Here is a 25,399-nt window from a genome sequence, read left to right as displayed (position 1 = left end):
CCTCCTCTTTGTTCAGTCCCATTTCATATCCAACGACAACACACACTAGTGCATTCTGCATCACCAGACCACCTGCACTAACTAAGACAGATCTGCTCTAATATGATAGCCATTGCTTAAACAGCAAACTGAACACAGTCCAACCAACTATTCACTTCCTCACATGACTGTCTGACCATAAAGAATGTAATTTGATTTATGCACACAACCCTCATTATAAGCTACACAGACATCTGCAGGATTCAGTAAAACGTAAGCCTGGTACTAATGACATGGAACAGATTTCTTACCATAGTGCCCTCACCTTCCATTCTCAACCTGTCATATCCTGCACCTAATTTTATCACATCAGTTTCTTCTGAATACATACTTGAACTCATCATCAAGGAATTGGCCAATCTACACACTTGCATACACTAACATGTCTCAAGAGCACATCATCAGTGTGCTCTCATACTGGAGAGACACACCGTGATACACTCCCGCCTCTCAAACTTATTTATAGACATTTTCTAAGCCCTTTGAATGGACTCATGCATCAGAAATTCAGCCCACCATGAAACTAACACTATCCTTCCCACTCAGCCCTCCAAATGGCATCATTTTGCAGTAATTTACAGAACTATACTAGATCTTAGATGAACATGCTATTAAAACCTCACACCAGTAAACTTAACGTGTCTGAATCCCAAGAACTAAACGACAACCAGAACTGAAGTATGTACTTCTAAATTCTAGATTGGCTGATTATAACAACTCAGCTTCTTTTCTAGACCATGGCTCGTATGTACTTGTATTGATGGAGACATACTCCTACTGCCCAGCTATCCTATAATTAGAGAGAATCACCAAGACAAACAAGTCTTTAATCCAAAAATCCATTATCCAAGGTCCTTTATCAATGACCAACATTTTACATCACTATATAACAACCCCAAGTAAATAATTCCACGTTTGTGGAAGAAGTCACTGAACTTGTCAAGTCCCATCTGCTACTCTTAATACACATAATATTTATGGAGGATTTAAGCATTAGGCTGAAATACTCATACAACCCGCCGCCCATGAGCTCTCAAACATTCTTTCAGTCAACTGTCTACTACAAAACTATAGCAAAACTTTCTTCACAATAAATTACATTTTCCATTGCAAAATCCAGTTCAACTAAATGTTAGAAAAAAATTATATTCAAATTCCCTTTTGTCCCACCTTTGAACTACTGTTGCCAGTTTGAAGCAAAAAAAACTCTACCGGAGCATTTTCTCACTTGATATCTTAGAAGAACTATCAATGATTGTTTCTGACATCAGGCCTGAGGCTTATGCTGATAACACTCTCCTGCAGTCTATACAATAGATTTTTCTGTATGCCTTATTGCACACTGTGTTCAATTAATAATGCCTCTACTTGGCAGTGTACTACCTTAAAGAAGGATACAGAGGACATCTTTTGAAATCACACTCTACTCACTAAAATCCTTCTTAGGCATAGCATTTCTAGACAAACATTGATTATGGACATATGTTTCCTCCCAATAAAGAAAAATCCCATTCAATGAAACAATATTCTCAGTACCTATCAATCTAAGTGCAGGTCTGGCCACAGCACCAACACGTTCGCCCAAATGTTAATTGATGACATCCAGTGAAACTTTGCTGAATACTACGTTATTCCTTGAACGCTTGAACCTTATAGCAGATTTCAACACTGTGGATTAAATCATTCTGTTAAACATCTTTCAAAACAGAACGAGTGTTGATAAAAGTGCACTTGAATGATCCAACTTTTAAATCTTCCTCATCATCAAAAGTCACAATTGAACCTTTGGGACAATTTCTGGGTGAATTTGGTATCTCCTGCCACCAGTTTGTGGATCATATCCAATAATACCACAGCATTTGTCAATATAAAATCTTATTTATATCAGGTACAGAAGGGAGGGAAAAAAGGCATATGCATATACACCCTCAAAACCGAGTTCCTCATTTTGATTTCAAATAATAAAAACTATAAGTAACAGTATTGAATCAATATCCTAAAAACTCCTCACATCATTCCAAAAAAACCTCTTTATTTAAATTGCTGGGCTTTCTACTTCATGAAACTCTCCTGCTCAATAACCATCCTATCCATGTTAGTGCTAAATCAGCAAGATTCTATCTTCAATAAATAAAGAATCTAAATAACTCTAAAAACCTAAGACACTTATTGTGAAATGATGGTCTTAAAACAATCAATGAGGTATTAATCATCTCTCGCCCATAGTACAGATGGCCTATCCTTACAAGAGAAGTTACTTGTCCAAATTGAAACACTTTTGAACTAATGCCTTAAACATCTGATGCTATCACTCATGCATCTCTGTTTTTGAAAGGTTACCCGTTGTAGTATGCTGCTCATTCATACTGCCTTTCTCACCTGCAGTCATATACATACCCTAAAATACCCCGCATAAAAAATCAAGAACTCTGAATTCTCCACAAATCTCATGAGTGCCATCCATTCCATATTTTAAAAAAAACACACCCTAGCAAGATACCAAGAATTTGGAACTAATTTCCTATCCATATCAGAACAACACCCCCTTTCTGTATCCTTAAGAAGTTATTGAAAAATCTACTCATCAATAAATAGTCCTCATAAACCTGAAGATCCAAATTCTATCAGTAACATTATTACATTTATAACTTAAATTCTATGGTAAAGCAATTATTCTTATCTACTATAAAACATGAGCCCCAGGGATTATTAGGAATGTCCCAGTGTTTCCACTTAAAAATGTGAATGCCCCCTCATGTATAGTTTTATAAATGACACCCACAGATATCTCAGTAAATATATCTACTGACAAAAAAAGTAGCGGTGTGCACTATTTGTGTAATTTGCTACAGAAATTATGTAAAATTTCAACAGAATTACACAAACTATGCGACATGCAAATCTGTCATTATGTGGTATATTTTAGCATAAAATACAGTATTGTGGACATTTTTGATGCAAGGACAAATTTCACCCTTAAAAATAGCACAAAAAACAACATTTCTCCAAACAATAGCTCATGTTCTGTTCCCATGCATTTGTAACATATTTTAACGACTATTGCCCACTAAAAAAAATAGCAAGATTGTTATATATCCTTCTAGAATCTGGCCTATGTTTCAGATGTTTTCATCATCTTTGTATAATAAGGGGGGTGTTTCCTCCTTTGACGTGAAACACAAAAGTTTTTTTTTTTACGTTTTCTTCCTGAATTTTTATAATTTCTTTCTATGATGTGCAGTGGTAGCAAGAGTGTTTATGTGTGGTGGCATGCCTTTTTGATTATGATAGGTGCAAATACATATTCACCATGGCTCTCTAGACGTATATGCCTCAGAGTGCTTTATTATAAGGAGGCAAGTGTGTCGGAATTGATCTGGTAATATTGTTTCTTGAGGGTGAGTTGGATCCCTTTTATGTGGCTGGTAAGGGGGAGTCAAACCTTTTAAAGCATCCACATTCATTGAAAATGCAGCATGTTAAGGTATCTCAAGGTATCTCAAGATGTTTTTATCACATGAGAGGTACAGGACTGTATTTTTATCACATGAGGAGTAAGGGATTGCATTATTAGTTTTTTTGTGCTGTATTTATTTTACATGTAAATACAGAAGATCTTTACACAGGAAGCGAAATTAGCATCAGCTTCCTTGACGGTAATGCTATTCATGAAAATATTTTAATGAGTATTGTATTTATCTTTTGAACTAAAATATATGAACATTTTGAAGTTTCCTAAACAAAGGATAGTGTATTCCAAAGACTGGAGACTGTGACTGAATCTTCTTTTCAAGAGCCTTACCTTAGTTTTTGGGGTCTCTATCAAATGGGGATATTGGTAATTACATGCGCAAAAGATCTGTGAAAAGGGAAAGTTGTTATCCAATTGTGTTGAAACAGTCTGGCAGACTACTCTGTAGATAATGCCAGTACTCAGTGGTAACAGTTTAATAGTCAAGATAGGCATGTCTCATATGCAAAAAGCAGGTTTTTACCACATTGTCAATCTGTACTTTCAAACTAAGATCATTATTCTGTTCAATCTCCAAGTTTTTCACTGATTTAATAATCAGGGTGACCACTAAGGATGGCGGAAGACTTTTGTCCCATAAAGGTGAGTCAGTTGTTTCAAGCAGCACCCCTGTTTGTAGACCACATGGGACAGGGAGGAACATGAGACTTCTGCAACAAAGCAGCATCTCTTGTTTTGTGGTTGGAAAAGACTCACTCAGGTCTATAAGTCCTAACAGGCATGTCACACTTAAGTTGGCTACCTTCCCAGTTATTGAGGTTGTATTTGTCCTATACTCCATGGAGCCTGCCTTGAGGAAGAATATTTGAGGTGCCCAGTCTTGGAATCTTCGCTTATGCTTACTCCTTGAGTCGGTGTGTACTTTAGATGTGCAATCAGTGTGCAATCAGTCTGGAAAATGGTATTCTCTTTGTATAAATACCAATACATATATGCATTGATTTGCAGGCTCATGTCACTTCTACCCATCCCCAAGGGATTATTTTATTTAACCGAGAGGGGATGAAAATCAAACATGTTTAACCAAAGTCAGGACTACAATCCTCAATTTCTCAACCTGAAACGGGATAGAGATAAAATGCATGTGCATTAATCATAGAGCTTGCATGGTCTACTTCCCTTAGATTTCTCAATCAAAAATGATAATCCAGTCACAATCTATTGTTTACATTCCTTTAATTACATTTTGTTTTTTTTATAATAAATAAAGACACTGTTTTCATTTTGTTCAAAAGATATGAGCGGCAGGCATGAGACTTTTTTACTTACCAGTGATTACCCAACTCATGGTAAATAAATAATTTATTTTACAAGTACATAGCTACGTATTTTGTTTCACGTTTGGGGACGTATTTTCCAAAGTACATTTTATTTAAATCTATCCTTTAATTGTGTTAGACAATTTAGGCTTGGAAACAGTAATTCAGACTGCAGTAATAAAGAGAAGGCTATTTACCTAATTGAATGGAATTACTGTTGGTAATTGAAATAGCCAAGATGCATGAAATTCTCCAGTTTAATTAAGAGTTTGGATACTTATTGTACACGATCCGTGTTCTTTGTAAAACTGGTGAGGAAGGACTCAAAATATAGAGTGCTTTGCAGGAAGGAACCCTTAAGTTCAGACCTGCAATACCATCGATTCCAGTAGCCATGCGGGTTAGAGATTAAACACCTGACCCACTAGACTAGCTGGTGGGCGTGGCTATGGTTGCGTGAGTGCTCTTAGCGGGCCGGGGTTGCTAATCCTCAAGGTAAGAGTCTAGGCAGTGTCCCAGACCAATGCGCAGTAGGAAATTAGTGTCACAATTGTGAGCCAATGAGTAGGATTTAAACGTTAGGTCCCCCCCCCCCCATTTTGTTGGTGGATCACAGTATCCTGGGGTGGTTTTTACCTGTGCTATATGTGGTTTTAGCGTATTTTGGGGTTGTTAAAGAAAAATGGCCCCTAAGGTGAAGCGGAATGAGCAGGGTTCACGCATGGATATTTTTATGGAGAAAATTATGAGGAAAAGGGGGGTAATGGAGTCCATGGTGAAAAAAGTTGATGATATGGGGGAGGTATTGGCCGCTTTAAGAGAGAAGGTGGATGATCAGGAGGGAGCAGAGTATAGGCCCTGGCGGAATGGGGTAGCCCCTAAGACAGCTGTTCGCCCAGTGCCTAAGAGGAATAGAAATAAGAAAGGTGGGGCACCTCTACCTAATGAAGGGGATGGGACAGAGGGGGCTTCAGCACCAGCCCCTGAAGGGGTATCGCCACGGTCTGTAGAATCCGTACTGGTTCCACATGCTACTTGGGGTGAGCCTAATGCGGGAACTACAGGAGAGCAGCCTTGCAACGAGGGGGCAGGGGCTCCGGCAGGGGGTCAGCCAAGTACACCGTGTGCCCCGATCCCCACGGGCAGGCAGCCGGGAGTGAGGGGGGGTACCCCACAGGCAGCGCTGGTCCCTATGCCCGGGGGCTCGCCGGTTCAGCCCGATTTGGTAGCTAGTCTAGCAGCAGTACTTCCTTGGCTGGGGAAAGTTGGCAACTGGTCCCCGGCAGCAGTGGTGTCGTGTAGTGGGGAGGATGCATTGGAAAAGGCCAGACAGATAATGGCACACTTAGATGGGGTGCAGCCCGAGGGTGGAATAGCTGTACCAGCAGAGGGGGGTAACAGGAGTGAATACAGGGCCAAAAGGAGCGGCAGAGTCCTTGCCACAGTCGCCATACCAGCAGACGCAGGAGCAGCAAAGCCAGTGGTGGGAGCGTTAACAGGTATACCACAAACATTGCCACCTTTCGGTTGAGGAGAAGTACGCTCCGTTAGGGAGCAACTAGGGCAACATGTGTATCAGGAGACTAAAGAAAAGATTTGGAAAGGGTTTTATATGAATATGTTTTCCCTTTTGCTGGATGAGTCAGAAAGGGAGGAGGCCAAAAAGAATAAGGAATGAACACACCCAAGGGAGTGGGCTAGCATGTTGTTGAACTTTAGAGTTGAGGAAACGTTGGTTAATTGGATCAAAGGTTTTAAGGTTTTCACATCAATAATGGGTGAGGGTTTCCCAGGTCACGCTTCAGAAATGGCCTGCTACCAGAACAGAATCCTTTGTGTGCATGACACTTATGGGGGGAGTGGATGGAAAGATTATGACAAGGACTTTAGGAGAGCTAAGGCATCTGATCCAGCGCTGGGCTGGAATCAGATTGAAATGATCATATACCTAACGCACCTCAAAGGGGGTCAACAGGACACCACTCGGGTACCACTTGCAGGAAACTTTTCGTAGTCAGCCCTTTTGTGCAGGACACCAAGGCAGCTCGGGGACGGGGGGAAAGGAAAGGGGGCGTGTTGGGATTTTAACAGGCACTCGTGTAACAGAGCAGCCGGCACATGTAAATTCAAACATGCATGTTCTTTCTGTGGCAACTCCTCACATCCAGAGTCCAAGTGCTTTAAGAAAACAAAGGACAATGGAGGCAAGAAGCAGGACTGAGAGTGGGTCCCTTAGTAAGGCCAGATCCCCCATTATAACAAATGTCTTGATACCGTGGTTGAACAGTTACAATTGCCCCAAGTCTGCTTGGATTTTGCTGGATGGTTTCAGGGATGGTTTCAGGATCCCCACACCTGGTTATGTGGGGGACATGAACTGCCAGAATCAACTATCGGTCAGGGCTAATGAAGGGGTGGCGGCAGCTAAAATTGAGAAGGAAGTTAGGTTGGGCAGAGTAGCTGGCCCATTTGAGGCCCCCAATGCAAGATTTTGTGTTTGCTCCCCATTAGGAGTGGTACCCAAATAAGAGCAAGGGGAATTCCGACTGATTCATAATCTCTCTGCCCCCAGGGGTGTGTCGCTGAATGACGCCATTGATGAGGACCTATGCAGTGTCAAGTATGCTTCTTTCGATCAGGCATTGGAGATGCTTAGGGGTTTGGGCCAGGGCGCATTGCTGGCAAAATCAGATATTGAGTCAGTTTTCCGCCTGCTGTCAATGCACCCACTTGATTTTCACCTGTTGGGTTTTCAATTCAGGGGGAAATACTATGTGGACATATGTATGCCAATTGGATGTTCAGTGTCATTCTCTTATTTCGAGCAATTCAGGTCCTTTTTGGAATGGGTTTTCAGGCAAGTGACAGGGCACCAGTGGGTGTTACACTACCTCGATGACTTTCTTTTCTTGGGGACACCAGACTCACAGAAATGTGGGTCGGCATTGCAAAAGTTTTGCGCACTCATGAGTGATTTTGGCGTACCTTTAGCACAGGGCAAGACGGTTGGTCCAAGCACTGAGATTGAGTTTTTGGGGACAGAGTTGGACTCTGTGCAGGGAGTGTCATGGCTGCCTCTAGCAAAGATTAAGGCTTTTGGGGCTGCTTTGCAGCATTGCTTGGCAAAGTAAAAGGTGGCACTACATCAGTTGCAACAGGTCATAGGGCAACTGAATTTTGCATTGAAAATAATCCCAATGGCACGACGTTTCTTGTGCACCACCGCACAGGCTATGTCCGGACTCAGGGAGAAACACCATTACACCAGACTGTCCAGTGAGGTCAGGCAGGAGATGCGAATCTGGAAGGCATTCCTGCGTGATTTCAGTGGTAGGTATTGGTTTGGCACATAAAGAACCCAAGTGTGACATCCTTTGCCAAGTGCTGAACTTCAGAGTCCAGCTGTCCCCCTTCTCACCTGATGCTTTGCATGGCTCATGAAACACCCTTTCAGGTGATCGTGAGGGCGGAAATGCCAGTGTGATCTAGACGTTGAGGATGCTAAACCACTTGCTGGGAGTGGCATTCAGCAACATGCTGTCTGACAGCACTAGAAGCATAAGCATGTGGAGAATAATTACGATCTCTGGCAGACTCCGAGCACAGATGTAATAGATGCATGCCAGAATATATATATTACTTGCTTTAATTAGAGACCATTTCAGAACAATCAGAGATCCCTGTTCAAATATACTTCAGTCCATTACCAATCTAACAGTCAACAGTAGGACTGCCTCGGAAAAGGGTCTAAGTAATTTGAGGATCCAAGTGATATGGAGAATCATAATTCAGTATTAAAATTACTAGGATTTGAACTGTCAGGCTTTGGCATGAACTGTTCGAATTTTGCTCCCTGGATTATTAATGAGCAGTTGTAATTGAAAGTACTTGTCCAGGATAAAGGCCAAGAATGTATTTCACTGAGATGACAATGTCTAGGTTGCAGTTGGACACTCTCCTCTCTGTTTGTGAAGTTTTAGGTTGGAATTAGAATGTGAGATGAATAGACAGTTTGTTTTATGGAGTTTAGTTTCCAATGGTGAAGACACATCCAGGATTGAATCAAGTTGAAACACTTCTCTATGGCACCCGATGGTACTGCCAGAAACTATTACAGGTCCAGTGCTTAATTTGAGCCGGTGCTGTCCAGTGCTTAGCACAGATGTAATAGATGCATGCCAGAATATATATATATTCCTTTCTTGATATAGAGACCATTTCAGAACAATCAGAGATCCCTGTTAAAATATACTTCAGCCCATTACCAAACTAACAGTCACCAGTAGGACTGCCTTGGGAAAGGCTCTAAGTAATTTGAGAATGCAAGTGATATGGAGAATCATAATTCAGTATTAAAATCACTTGAGCCGGTGCTGTCCGGTGCTTAGCACCGGCACTTAATTGGTTTAGCGTGTCCGGCACCTAATTCTCAACACCATATTTAGAGCAGTCTACCACAAGGTGGTGCTGTTCATCTAATTTAGAGATGAGCAGAACAATGGTTGTTTAGGAATACAATATACATTAAAACTGCTCATACCTGCCTCCCCAGCCATTCCTTTAGCTTTGGGGACCTAGAATAATCTGAACTGTCGCATTCACATGCGAAAGATATGGTTACTAGTTGTTTTGGCAGCAATGACAAGGGCGATGGGTGGTGCAAGTTGCAGTGGCTTCCTGGTCAGAGCCCTGGTACTTAATATTTTACAAATTAAGCACTGTCAAGGTCAAAACAAAAAAGACGACAGTTAGAACTGAAAAGAAGAAATTATCAAGAGGGAGCCAGACAAGAATTTTGAAAAAAGTAGCAAATTAGAAGAACCTGAATTATAGCTCTAAACAAACATATTATTCACTCAAAATTAATTGTCTGACACATCATGAACTTCACAAGATATTTCTCCTTCTCAGGCACTTTGTGATTAATTGAGTAATTATTTTATTTAAAACATTTCTCTCCAAAGAGAGGAGATAGAACATTGTCCTTTACCCACTACTGAACCATTGTCCAATACTATAACCTGTATGAACTTCTCATTGATGTCAGAATAAAATTTTACCATTTCTCACTTAAAAACAGACTCCTCTCTGGACCCCTGTTCAGTGCAAATCTTTAAAAAATCAATAATACAATATTGAAACCTTTTCCTTCCCTCCTAAATTACTCATTGGATCCAGTTGAGAACTTGTCTTACTAGACAAACCCAAGAAGTTAGGCTATCACCCGATAATGCTCAAAATGTTCAAAATCGATTTGGAGTTCTCCAAAGTTTGTATCTATCCCCTCAACTTTTTAAATCTATGTGAGCACCTTAGTGGAAGCCCTATTTAATAGAGGTATCAGAAACCACATGTATGCCAATGATAAACACACACTACTATGTCTAGACGGAAAATCCAACATCCACCTAGCCTTCACTCAAACTATGAAATTTGTTTAGAATCAGATGGGTAGTAATTGGCTTAAACTGAAAGTGGGGTAAGCATGATATTGATTGTAATAATAAATGCATTGTTCAGCTTCATACATTCTGGGCAGCTGATATGGCTATTTTGCCCTCTCCCAAAACCTGTAAAAGGCCTTGTATTTACAATAGATAATGTACTCTCAATGAAAAACAAATCTCATTGTTTGGCTCATGCTTTACTAGGATACTTAGAAATGTCTTCCCTTTCTTAATTGATGATTAAAAAAGATTAGCTGCTTCCTATGTCATCAGCTCTGGTTTAGACTTTAATAACTCATTTTACGTATAGCTTACTGACTACCTACTACATGAACTTCAATGTATCCAAAATACTGCTGCTTGCTGCTCATTTGATTATGGAAGCCTCTAGATTCCCTCATATTCAATAGTTTCTTTCTGGCCTCCAATGCCTTCTAATAAAACAACACATTACATTTAAAACATTTAAAACAACTACATTATTTATAAGGTCATCCATGGCCAAGCCCTCTCCTTCATCAGGAAGAGGTTTTAAAAGTAAATATTCATGGCAATCATTAGTCACCCCAAATTAAAATAGTGGCAACAACCTCTTGGAATGCTCAGCAAACCATGAAACTAGCTCTTTCCTAAAGACTCATTGCTCTTCACTCTATCTGGTTTAGTGGCAAGAAACTAACAGAGATAGTGCACTTCACAAATTCCTTTAACATAGGATAGTGTAAAATAAACAAAATGCATATAACATAACAGCACACCCATATCACAGCACACCCATATCCTTAGGAGATGATATTTTATATTACATTGTGTGGCTAATAAAAATGCTAATTGATGTTTGATTGTTTAATGGAGGAGGTGTGAGGTACTTTGAAGATGTTGAATACTGTATGGAAGAGTACTGAGCCTTATGGAACTCCATGGCGTAGCTCTGCTCTACTGGATGTGACGTTGACAGCTAAAATGCACTGTCTGTGATTAGGAATGATGATAACTATCTGAAGTCTGAGCCATTAAGACCTATTATTTCTTTGAGGATTCTCAAAAGTGAATTATGAATTGCAAATGATCCAGGAGGATGGGAGGTTCGAGTCAGCTTCCTCCACAATGTGGAGAAACTGCAAATCATTTAACAGTTCGGTTTCCTCAAAGTAGAGTTTGAGTTGGGTTTGGTTGAGCTTTTTAAAATGTTGAACTTGAATGGTAGATTGGATATTAGATATTGGTTGAACATTATTATGTTTTTCAGGATGTTCATATTGGTTTTTAAGAAGTGGAGTAACATGTCCTATTTTCTATGCAGTCAGTGACCGTGAGGTAAAGTACCTTGAGGTAATGATAAGTTCATAAAACATGCGGAGATGCCAGAACGTGGTGTCAGTCAAATTAGCACCTTGCATGTTGCATTTGAAAGAAGATGTCCTCTAAGAGGGATCACATCCCCTAGCTCTGTACCAATACACAAATACACACACATAAACACACACACAAACATGAGATAGAAACACATATTTGTTACAGGTATGTACCAACAACACCATTAACATTCCACCCAGAAACACATATTTGTTACAGGTATGTACCAAAAACACCATTAACATTCCGCCCAGATGATATTCCAGTGAAAAGTCAACATGCTTTGAGTCAAGTTGCAGTAAAGAGCACTGAGATGTCTAGTTTTTCAAGGGACATCAACAATACATGCTTCGATTGTTATCTGCTAGAAAATCATATACGTTCTACATTGTAGGGGATTTCTGGATCACTTTATTGGTGGCATGTTAACTCCACCTGGCCTATGGTGAGAAAGGCCCATTGAGAGGTATACATATTGGCCCTCATTTTGGAAGCGTGGTAATTTTACAGTTAACACAAAATGTAGACTACCATTGCCTGTAAAATAAATACCATTCTATAATTTGAGAATTATGTGTACCAGTGAAAAACACTCCACTGTATTAGTGCCCTATTAGCATCAGAGATAAAATTAAACATAGTTATCACTGCTTTTCTCACTGTAGGAAGTAAGTCTCCTTTAAAATGGTGGCATCAATTATGAAAAGTAAGCTCAACTCTGATCGGGTCCTATGTAATTTAACTACCACAACCATCTAACACCACCTATAATAAGGCCAAGTAATGTCACTCCAAGTTCTACTCAGTACCCTATAAATGCACCCATGTATTTATTGATGGTGGCATTATGCGAACTGGACAAAGTTTCAATTGCATTATAAAATGCCTCCACCTTAGCAACTAAGAATCCAAAATTAGGCGTTCAATCAATTGTCATCTTTCCCCCAGCAATATTTAGGACTGGCACTGTTACAGCTTACCAAAAGCACAGATATTACCACCCTACAGAGCTGTCGTGGCCGGCGTGCATAGCGGGTGGCGGGGGTTCACACAGAGAGGGGATCGAGGGGGGCGGTTAATTTCTTTTTTTTTTACTTACCTTTTGCCTGCCTGGTCGGGTCCAGAATCGTGTTGTCTGTGCTCCAAGTCCCAGGAAGCAGGCAGCCTCCCTCCCCTCCTTTAAGCCAATCACAATCCTGCAATGACAGCATTGTGATTCGCTTGGACGCCGACCACACAGACATCTATGGGGAGGCCATTTTCTCCATGTAGGCTGCATGCAGCCTACATGGAGAAAACAGAGAGTGCGCATGACTGGTTTGGTCGGCCCTTGGGCCGAACAAACAGTCAGCGCCCACAACAGTGGCAAGCCCCTCCTCCTCTGCCCTGGAGCAGGACCGCCCACCCGCCCCCCACCAACCAAACCATTCTGCTTTCTTGCAGTGCGAGAAGCAGAATAATAAAATGATATTTATAATACTATTTTATTTTGTTTCTCGCACTGCGAGAAAGTAGTGCGTCAACACTCCTCCGCCCACATGGAAGAGCCGCCCCTGCTACAGAGTAGTCATTTCGGAAGAACGGCCAAGTAGGGGGTATATCTTCTGGAAAAAGGTTCCTTGTTTTCTATTTTGTGCATTTACCTCATGTGTAAGAGACCACGCATTTGGAGTTTCCTTGTTTTTAAACACCATCATATCATGGATAAAAATAAATCAACCTTCTAGAACATTGGCCAGGCTGGAAGAGCAAAGTGAGTGGATCTTGAAATTTGGCATTTGCTATTGATAGGAACTAATAACAGAGAGGACAGATGTATATTTCCAGGGCTCCCTTCTGCTAAGCATGTCCCCTTGTTAAATGACAAACACCCCCTCAGAAAGTATCACACAACTGCTGTAGAAAGTGTCTTTTTTTATAATACATTCACTGACAAACTTGCAAGCCATAATTTGCAAAAGTTCTAGCACACTATTCTTAGCAGCAGCTCAAAGTCCATAATGGCATGCTTTAATGGCAGTTTAATGTCTTTCATTTAGGCACTTAAAGAATATGCATATTTCATGTTTTTGTGATACATGTTTTATTATTTTGAACAATAAATTACTGGCAGTAATGTGATTTTCTTTGGTTTGTTGATCATGGCAACAGAAAATGAAAATGTCATTGGTAGATGTGGAAAGCTTCCCGTCTTTTTCACTTAGAGTTGAGAGCACATTAGAGAAACAGTGGGTTGGTGCGTTTGATTCTGCATTTTAAAACAGGCAGTAATTTCTGAAAGTGTTTGGAGTTTCTACGACTGCCTCAGTAACAATGTGTCATTCACATCGTGATTTGTTCTGCAGATCCATGAAAGTGTCACTTAGAAAATGTCAACTCTAGGAATAATTTAACTGTCTTACTTTCTGCTTCTCATAGTACCTCAGCATTAGGAAACTGCTTCTTTACCTTTTGGTATGCCTGTCGATGCTGTGTCAAAATATATTATAAAGTGATTACTTATTCTGTACTTTTCAGTGTAAGGTTTCATATTGGGCTTAACCGCTGTGACCAAAATAATCTGTTGATGGTACGCTCACTTGTGTGCAATGCACTTAATGAACTGTTAAAAAATAAAACACATCTCTGCAGAAAATGTGTAAAATGCTCACAGCTCAAGATTACTGTGTACCTTTTAGAGTGCTCACCCCTTGCCTATGTGCTAACATATGTGGTGGTATTATATACAGTAAAAGATGCCGGTGACAGACCCACATCAGGTGTGCCTTTGGCTGGGCTCAGGACACAACTACAAGTCGTGGAAGGGATGTCCCATCCTGCACTCAAAGGCAGAATCAAAGCTGTGCATCAACACACATTGAAAGAAGGCATGCAAGCCCCTCTCCTGCAATAAGTTGAGGTTGCTTACTGTACTAAGGTCAATCCTGCAGCAGGCCCTCTTTTCAGTCGAGGTCCTCTGGTAACAGAAGGCCCAAATTGAAGCGGAAATGCAAAAAGCCAAATTTGGACCCAAGCCGATCTTGCCACTCTATATCTACAGAAAAGTGTCGAGGGTATCAGGGTGCCATTTGATCTTGCTCCTAGTCTCTGATTGAGAAGCCGACCCCACAGTTGATGTAAATGCGCCCTAAGTTCCCCATCCAATAGCAATACCAAAGCAGGTTGAGGCCCTTACGAAAAGGTAGGCTGCTCTTTTTTAGCACTTTCACAGCCCAAAGAATCTGATAGGGGCCTCTTTTCAGGTTACCGTTGGCAGATCCATCTTTTTTTTTTTTTTATATATATTTTTTTATTGAGAGTTCAATTATAGCAATACAATACAATAGAAATCCAATTAACACAATACGCGGAGGAGAAAAGCTGAAAAACATTCATACAAATTGTCATTTTAACCTTTAAAGTTATAAAGTACACATTTGTGTAAGAGCAGACAATTAATAAACTGGTTCAAATAACCAAAAAAAAAAAAAAATTGTTTAGAATTGAAGGAATACATAACATACATATACAGTAAATATTCTCATGTTTTCATGTTTTCACATTTAATATTCCAAAGCTAAGTTCAAAAGTGCAGTGTGCGGAGATAGAACCATCGAACTAGACCAATAAATATTTTCGATAGAGCATAGATAAGGTTAAGTAATGACAAGAAAAAACTAAACATCAAACACACTCCAATATTTATCATATTTTTTGAGAGTCCCTGACCTAAGGGCATATTTTTTCTCCCTACCCTGGATTCGCTGTAGTTTTACCTTCCATGCCTGGAAGGATGGGACGGAATCTGTTCTCCAGGACTGTAATATAAGGGATTTAGCTATTAGAGAAGCTATAAAAAGGGGCTCATCATATTGGGTGTGTAAAGGGGAGCAGCCTATGAGGGGAATTAGGTCGTTAAATATGATGTTTGTTTTAAGGACAATTGAAAGATATTTTTCTATTTCCTTCCATAAAACCTGGATTTTTGGGCACTCCCAAATAATGTGTTTCCAAGTGCCTTTTTCTTCACATCGGAAGCATTTGTCGGCTACGAGGGGGAAGATATCATGTAGAAAGGAAGGGGTTCTATATATTAGCCATTTATTGTAGAATTGCATACGTTTAAAGTTTGCTCCTCGAAAGATGGTTTTATTGAATTTGTTTATTTTGTCCCAAACCTGTTGATTAATTATTATATCTTCCCTTTTTTCCAACGTTCGATTATCTTGCTGTAGAAGTCCAGTTCCTTACTTTCTATTAATATTTTAATCCAAATACACATTTTCTTTTGTGTTATGTTATTGAAAGTAGTGGAAATATTTTCTTTGTGGAATAAATTTCCTATATTAAGTTCCCTAAGTTTTGGACATAGCATGAAAAATGACCAATTCAGAATTGTGTGTGAATGGATTAACTGGCTGTAAATTTCATCCCAAGATTTCCACCTATTTCCCAATAGGAAGTCTTCAATTTTTTCAAAGCCATTTTGCTTCCAGAGAGTTAATATATTTTTGTCCATACAACCTGCTTCTCCCAGGCTGAAATTCATTAAGTTCGTCTTATTACTTACTTTGGGTAAATCATAAAATTTTAAAAACTGAGTTTTTACCTTGAAAGTCCACTGCAAAGTTTTATATCGTACTTTTTTGGGGTCTTTCGTGGTTCTTACCGGATCAAAAATCTTCAATTCTAACAACATCCTTTTCATGAAAAAATTGTCTGTCTCATGGCAATCCAAGGAAAAAAAAAACCTATGACTGTAATGTGCAAAAGACGCAAAATAATATTCTTTAATATTTGGAAGGGATATCCCTCCTTGTGTGGAGGATAAATATAAAGTGCTCAGTGCAAGTCTAGGGGATTTTTTTGCCCATAAGAAAGAGGAAATCAGAGCTTCGATTTTTTTTAAATATGAGGCCTGGATTGCGCAGGGAATCGCGCTAAAAAGGAAATTAAAAAGAGGTAATACAGACATTCGAATTAGCGATGCCCGCCCTATGAGAGACAGGGGTAATAGATTCCACCGATCTAAAAGTGAACCCACCTTTTTTAAAAGAGGTAGAAAATTTAAGAAAAAAAGATCGTCTAGGCTATCCGATATAAATATACCAAGATATCTCTTTGGATCCGTGTTGTATATCTGTCTGAATTCAGGAGCTAAAGTGTCTGTAGTGCAGTTAAGTAGAATAATTTCTGTTTTGTTTACATTAATTTTATAACCCCCTAGCTTTTGAAAGTCCGAAAAGATTTTTAAAATCTTCAGATGACTTGAGGGTTTAGAGTCTAAAAAAAGGGCAATATCATCCGCATATAGTTTTATATTTGTCATTCCTGAAATTGGGGCTGTGGCAGCTTTGATATTCCTAATAGCGATCGATAGAGGTTCTATAAAAAGTGCAAATAAAATTGGAGATAAGGGGCAGCCTTGTCGTGTGCCTCTAGTGACCTCACAGGACCCAATGTTGGTATTATTGATGATAATTTGTGCCCTAGACTTCGTGTACAAGTGTCGTAAAAGAGAGATAAAAGCATTCGGGAAATTAAAACTATGTAAAACTGCAAACAGGCAATCCCAGGAGACAAGATCGAAGGCTTTCTCCGCATCTAAAAACCAAATTTGAGCCTTAACCTTGTTAGTTTTAAAATAGTCTATCGCTTCCACTAGAAATGTAGTATTGGAATGGAGATGCCTGCCTGCAATAAAGCCGCACTGATCAGAAGCTATTAGAGATCCTACTAGTTTATTTAATCGGTTTGCTAAAAGTTTAGTTAAAATTTTATAATCTGTGTTCAGGAGGCTAATCGGTCGGTAAGAATTTATGTTTTCCTTGTCCTTTCCCTTTTTTAAAATACTAACCACCACCGCAGTATGGAAAGAGTCTGGTGGAGGACCTCCATGAAGCAAATTATTAATTACTTCCAAGAATTCTTTACGCAATATTCCCTTAAATTTTTTAAAGAATTCAATGGGAAGACCATCCTCACCATTGGCTTTGCCATTGGGGAAGGACTCTATCACTTCATCTAGTTCTGATGCCGTGAAATCCTGTGTGAGGTAAATCTTGCCCTCAGCATCCATTTTAGGTATTTCCAGTGGCTGAAGAAAATCTGTGATAGATTCAAGTGAGGTCCCCGCAGAAGCTTGATATATCCCCTCGTAATGTTTTAAAAACAGCTCGCCAATGGCAGTGGTGGTCTTAGCTTGATTTTTAGTGATGGAGTCAGTTAACTGATCTATTCTGTTGCGAACCTGCTTTTCTTTAGATTGCCAGGCCAGAAGCTTTCCTGTGTATTCACTCTCCTCATAGATTTTTTGTGCCTAAAAATTACTATTTGTCTCACCTAGATCATAATAAAATTCCTTCATCTTACGCTTCGCCTCGAGCAGATTGTGGCTGGAAATCTGGGAACCAGTCCTGTAATGCTCTTGGGTAGCCTGGGACAGTTCGGTTTGGAGTTTGGCAGATCCATCTTGATGTCATCTGAGCCCCTGGAACTCCCCTTAGATTCTGCACCGATTCTGATATCATCTTCCAATCCAGCTCCTAACCTGCTCCAGTCCCTTCTTCATCAACGGCAATTTCAAAATCACCAGCTGAAAAAGTAGGTCCTCTGCTGACTCCAGTGTTTGATCCTGGGCCTTATCTGTCTCGACCTCAACTGAGGTTGCACAGCCCCTCCAATCAGTGCACCGGACTCCCGTACAGCCAGATTCAGGCACAAAACTCCCTCTATCATAGAGCCGTTATCAGTTGCTCCACCAGCTTTTCAGTTACGACTCTCACTAGACCTTGTCACCACTAGCATATGACAATGGAGATAATGAGGACGATTTACCCCTGGTTTAAAATGATGACAGGACAGTATATATATATGGATTAATAAAAGTCCAATGAGCTTGATTCTTCCTCTGATACAGTATTGGTCTCATCCAGTGGGCCGCCAAGGAGTGTTGCTAAGGTCCTGGATCTACAGCTACCTTCTGTTAAGGTTAAAAGAAATCTACAGCCTGGGTCCTCTTCTTCTGAGCCCTTAAAACCATTCAACAAAGCCCTAACTGATATTCTTATAGGCTCTTGGTCTAGTCCTTGCTCTTGCCCATCAGTCAACAGACAGGTGACGAGATTCCATGGACCTGCAACTGGTGACGCTGATTATCTTACATAGCAACCTCCTCCTGAGTGTTTAGCGGTCCATTCTTTCATCAGCAAAGTGAATCATAATTCGTTCCCCACAGCGCCACATGACAGGCCGTCAAACAGTATTAGGGCATTCAGTAAATGCATGCGCTCCTTGTTCAGCCTAGCCTTAAAGTCAGTCAATGCACATTGTGTACTAGACCATTATACACATGCAATCTGGGTCATGATTTGTGAAATCTTGCCGGTGGTCCAAGAAGAGTTTAGGGCCACCTTGGCTCAAATGATTTAAGATGGTCTTGATGCAGCAAAATATGTGATTGTGGCTGGCCTGGGTCGCCACGCATGGATGAGCTCTACAGGCTTTTCTGAAGATGTATGTGCATCTCTTATGGATATGCCTTTTAATAGATTGTGCCTTTTTGTTGAAAAACCTAATTCCAACCTGCCGCTTTTCAAGGAAAGCCTGACAACTATGTGCTGTTTGGTCACTTTGATCCCGCAAGACAGTTTCCTCATTAGTTTCAGTCTTTCTAAAGCTTATCAATAGGTCTGGTTTAAAGGCAATTTGAGGCTTCTCCAACCTGTGCTGCAGTCGTTACAACCCTTTTGGGTGCAAGAACAGGGATCAGGCAAGCGCCGATCTTCAAAGTCTCCTTCCTTGCGACATCCGCCTCCAAGCTATTTTGGTTCTGCCTTAGCAGTGCACAACTACCCTGTGGAAAGCAGGATCCATCATTTCCACCCAGGGTGAAAATCCATCACATCTGAAAGATGGGCCTTACAGATCATCCAGCCTGCCTTTGCCCTACTACTTCTTTATGATCAATCACAGTTTCCGCCTACATCTGGTGCAGCTTTCAGAGGAGCACCTATTCATCTTGTTGCAAGAGTTGCAAGCTCTATTGTACAGATATGCCATTGAGCGACCTCAGGAATTGGGATGGGTTATTACTCCCTCTATTGCCACGTGCTGAAGAAGGTAAAGGTGTTCTCCATCCTATTTTAGATCTTCACCCTCTGCATGTCTTCCTGCAGAAACATGCTCATTCTGGCCCGGGTTCTGTCTGCCCTGTATCCAGGTGACTGGATGGTAGCCTTGGACCTGCAGTGCTTTTATTTCCATATAGCTGACCTTCAGCCCTAACGATGTTGAATGTGGTTCAAGGTAGGCCACGAGCATTGTCAATTTCCTGTGCTTCCTTTTGGCCTCACCAGTCCCCCTCGGGTGTCCACAAAAGTTATGGATGGGTCGCCGCCAACTTTGGAGACAAGGGGTACCAGTTTTCCCTTACCTCAATGGCTGGCTGTTGAAGCCATACTCACCACATTCAGTCGAGGACCACCTCCAGATAACAGTGAACCTTCTAACATTTTTTGGGTTCTTAATCAATGTGCTACATTTCCACCTGACTCCTTCACAGAGGCTTCCATTTATAGGAGCTGGCTTGGATGCAATGCAATTTAAGGGCCTTCCTTCCATCACAAGTCCAGGACATTCGGCCTGAGATCTTGTTGTTTCAGCCTCTATGTGGAGACTCTGTGAGAGTGTTTCTGAGGCTTCTTGGCCTATTGGCCTTGTGCAACCTTCTTGTCAACCATGCTAGGAGTCATATCTAGGCTCTGCATTGGAATCTGAAGTCTCAGTGGGCCCAGCACCAAGGAAACCTATTGGATTTAATTCAGGTTTCGGAGGAGACCGCAAGAGATCTGTAGAGGTGGGCCCTTGACTGCAACTGGACCTCTCTCCTTGCCCCTCTCCCTGCCCTCCTCAAACCCAGTAGTGATGGATGCATCATTGTCTAGTTTAGAATGTCGGAGGGAGAGGTGGAGATCAAAGGACTTCGGTCTCTTGCAAAAACCTGACTCCTTATCAGTTTGTTAAAGTTGAAGTACATTCCCCTGGCATTGAGAGCCATCCCACTATTCATCAACAGGGTGCTGGTACAGATTCTGATGAACACCAGCACCAACACGTGGTACTGCAACAAGAAGGGTGGAGTGAGGTACTGTGCTGAGAGGCTCTGTGCCACTGGAGTGGGCTGGGTTTTCAAGACATCTCCCTGAATGTGAGCCTCCAAGCAGGATCTTTAAACAACAAGGCAAGCAGGTCAACTGGTGGTGTCTCTCCGATCACAAAAGATAGGGGCACCCTGAGGTGGCACAGGGAATCTTTCAATGGTGGTAGAACCCTGTTGGTACTTTTCACCACCATGGAGAACAATAATTGTCAAAACATTTGCATGTTGTTGTTCCAAAGAAAGCTCTCTGTGGGAGACACATTCTGCCTGAATGGAGACGGGATTCCTGTACCCTTTTCTGCCTCTGCCTGTTATGCCACAAGTTCTGAAGAAGTTCAGGAACGATCGGGCCCAAGTCATCCTAGTAGTTCCAGATTTTGTCAGGAAAGTATGTTAACAAGAATTTCATAAGCTCCTCCTATCAGGCTACCACTTCAGGAGGATCTTCTGTTGCAGCAGCAGAGCACAGTTCTGCACTCGAGCCTGCGCAATCTACACCTCCAAGCATGGAGATTGAGCGGCAACAGTTTACTGCATTTGAGCTACCACCTAAGTTTCTGGATGCTATCCTTGCTGCCAGGCATTTCTTTTTCAAAATCTTTGTATGCAATGTGCTGACAGAAATGTGTGGCCTGTGTGGAGTTCATACCAGAGACCCCTTACAAGCCAAACTGTTGTATGTTTTATTTTTTGTATAGTCTTGGGCCCAGCAAGTTCTTGCAGTGGGTACTGCTCATTTCATTTAATGTAAATCTTTATTTGGCTTTGAAGGAAAACATCTAAAAAAGAAGTAAAAGGCGTATAATCACAGTGACAATTATTAAAACAATTCTTTTGTTACACTAAAACACAATACTTTTCCTCGCATTAATCAATTTCAGGATAAACAATGCAACATTATAGCATGTTAGAGGATCATCTATTTTCACCAAGAATTGTATTGCTACTTTGTGTGACCTGATGTTATGGGCAGCAAACAATGGTTAAGAGCCCTTTGGACTTTTTGTGTTTACCAGATGAACCATCCTTGTTTAACTCTACTGTTGAAAAGTGAGTTATCATAGGATTGACATAATGGGTAAAATTATTCAAGCAATATACACATCACATTTTGTTTTCCTCATATGACATCCTCAGAGGCACAAGTATCCCCAGACATAGATCCTGTGCACAAGATGCATCCCACTGATGAGGCCCAAATAGGTCTGTGGTTACTTGTGTTTCGGTTCAGAGGGGCCCTGATCAGAGCAGACCTCACCAGGCAGTCTGGAATGGACTGTTATTATTGGAGCAGGAGTAAGGCTAATTTGCATATTGCTGGGCTCTGTCTCAGGTGGCACGATAGACACAATAATAGGCTGGATTGAGGCCTAGTGTAATTGCCAGTGGCTGAGACTCATTCAAGCATTCCACCCATTGCTTTTTTGTCTATTTTACTACTCTGAAAATCTGTCATGAATCTGATCCTTGTATTTCACTTTTGTTCTTAAGGTTGTACTTTGTACTTGTAAATAGTCCTGTAATCTTTTTATGAGTTACATTTGAAAAGAGGTGCTTATTCATGTATATCCAAGGTTTTCTTTCCATTTTCCTCCATCAAATTCCAGCAGATTCAAACTACAGGGGAAAAGTTCTAGGGTGTGTTGTTGAATGGAAAAATCATAATTATGATTCTTGTGGAAACTATTATTTGTGCATCCATCAACATTCACCAGCTCTTTGAAATCAGGACCTTAGTTCCATCAGGATAGCTTTCTGGTCGGTAGATCCACTAGGTAAAATTCAACACCCCTCTCTCCTTTTAATGCATCCAGATATTGTGGGTTGATTAACTGGGTAGCAGTGGTGGGTCATAGAATACATGATAGTATTTTTGATTTAAGTTTCAGTTGTACACCTAGAATGTGGCATTAATATTAATCATGATTAGGCTCTGTTTATCTGTATGTGATCTTAAGAGTAGAGCGGGAATGTAGGACCCTGAAGAAAGAGCAGGGCACAAAGGTCATCCAACCATATTAGACAGTTGACAATGACCACATCCTGGAAAGGGGGCAGGACAGGAAGTAGGCGGGAACTTAGAAGTCAAGGGGCAGTAGAAATGAGGCAAGATATTGTGTCACAGGGACCGGGCCTCACTTGTCCAACTAAAGAAGGCATGCTCAGAAGGATGGTAATAAAACCAATTAAAAGGATCACTGACATAATATCGACGTCACAAATATCGAGATACACAAATATCGAGTAAAAAATATCGAGTGACAAAATATCGACTCCCTATCTACAAACAGGTAAGTACCAAAATATCGACTCCAAAATATCGACTTACAAAAATATAGACTGTCAAAATATCGATTTTTTTAAATGTCTTAAAATTAAGTTAAAACTAATATAGTAATAAATATATTTAATATAAACTTAGAAATAATTATTTTAATAATTTAATTTTAATAAATAATTTCTATAATTAAAAAAATTATATCACCAAAAATAATACATATATATATATATATATATACATATATATATATATATATATATATATATATATATATATATATATATATATATATATATATATATATATATATATGTATATATATATATATATATATAAACATATTATTAAATAAACATATATAACATTTTTAGCGTAGCATAGAAAATGGTTAAAATTTATTGTAACAACTATAGTGAGTTCAACATTAGCAAAAGTGTTGAATAGCGTAGAGGTAAAATTTACTATTCCCACTCCAGTGGGTGCAACAGTAGGGAAAGCGCTGGATAGTGTAGGGGTTAAAATTACTATTCCCACTCCAGGGATGTATGACGTTACAACGCATACTTTTACAACACCTACCATTACATCAAAACTTTTACAACACAAAAACTTTTACAACTCATACATTTACAACGCAAGATTTTACAACGCATATACCTTTACAACGCATACCATTACAACGTAAGTATTGGTAAGTATATAATTTTTTTTTAATATAAATTAATTTAAAATATTATAATATAATTTAATTTTATTTAATTTTATTTAATTAATGTAATTTAAATGTAATTTTACTTTATTTTTACAAAGTACCCCTGTACCCCAAAAACCCTAAACTGACCCTGAACCCTAACAATACCCCTTTACCCAAAAACTGAAAACTGACCCTGAACCCTAAAAATACCCCTTTACCCAAAAACTGAAAACTGACCCTGAACCCTAAAAATACCCCTTTACCCCAAAAACTGAAAACTAACCCTGAACTCTAAAAATACCCCTTTACCCAAAAACTGAAAACTGACCCTGAACCCTAAAAATACCCCTTTACCCAAAAACTGAAAACTGACCCTGAACCCTACACATACCCCTTTACCCAAAAACTGAAAACTGACCCTGGACCCTAAAAATACCCCTTTAACCAAAAACTGAAAACTGACCCTGAACCCTAAAAATACCCCTTTACCCCAAAAACTGAAAACTGACCCTGAACCCTAAAAATACCCCTTTACCCAAAAACTGAAAACTGACCCTGAACCCTAAAAATACCCCTTTACCCCAGAAACTGAAAACTGACCCTGAACCCTAAAAATACCCCTTTACCCAAAAACTGAAAACTGACCATGAACTCTAAAAATACCCCTTTACCCAAAAACTGAAAACTGACCCTGAACCCTAAAAATACCCCTTTACCCAAAAACTGAAAACTGACCCTGAACCCTAAAAATACCCCTTTACCCAAAAACCCAAACATATAACATTTTAAAAATAATTATATACTTAGCAATACTTACGTTGTAATGGTATGCGTTGTAAAGGTATCTGCGTTGTAAAAACATGCTGTTGTATAGCTCCTATATATCCATATATCGTGTTAAGTTAGCATAGGTACATTTCAGATTTAAACGCCATTTTTCCTTTCTTGCAACTTCTGCACACGACCCTTAATTGTTGACTTAGCTTTCAACCTAGTGGTTTGCCGTGGTGTATGTGAGAATAATATGTTATTGCTCTGATATCAGTCTTGTTTAATAAACCATGTCTGCACGGAGAGTGCTGAAGTTTCAGGAGCAACACGATATGGAATTGTTATGAGGTCTGATCTCCACGCCTTCATAGTCATAACACAAGTGCAGCCTTTGCCAACTTGGGCTTGAGGCGGGATTGATATTGCTTTGCACGAGAATTGTTAACACACTTGATGCGGTGCACATGCAGAGAGAGCTGGTGTATGCTGATGTGATTCCTTCATGCTAGGACACTAAGGTATGGGCCCGCCCTAAAACAACCCAAAGAGACCTTCTTAGATAATAATATAATATATGTGTTAGGGAGGGTGAGATATAAGTGTTTTTAACTCTTATTCATTACAGCATGTTAACATGCTGTCACCATTCGCTTTTTATGTCTTAGTAACTATGCTGATAATTTTGCTACTGATAATAAGTATACTTGTATTATCAAAGATACTGCGCCTGAGAAGACGGCATTAGTAAATAAACATTTCAAATGCACATGTGTCTTCTTTACTCCATGTTCTGGTTTGTAATGATAATATAACGAAAGAGTGTTCATGAGTCCCACGTACCCTGAGGTACAGTAAGTTCATGTTCTGGTTTGTCTAAACAT

General features: G+C 40.0%; 1 protein-coding gene across 2 annotated transcripts in view; it reads left to right on the top strand.

Moving 5' to 3' along the window:
* AUTS2 (activator of transcription and developmental regulator AUTS2) overlaps positions 1-25,399 on the top strand; it is a 2,056,888-nt gene that overhangs the window by 1,575,992 nt on the left and 455,497 nt on the right. The gene's annotated exons all lie outside the window — the stretch shown is intronic.

This window comes from Lissotriton helveticus, chromosome 3_1 (assembly GCF_964261635.1).
Source record: "Lissotriton helveticus chromosome 3_1, aLisHel1.1, whole genome shotgun sequence".
Lineage (NCBI taxonomy): Eukaryota > Metazoa > Chordata > Amphibia > Caudata > Salamandridae > Lissotriton > Lissotriton helveticus.
This window is presented reverse-complemented; position numbering and strand designations above follow the sequence as displayed.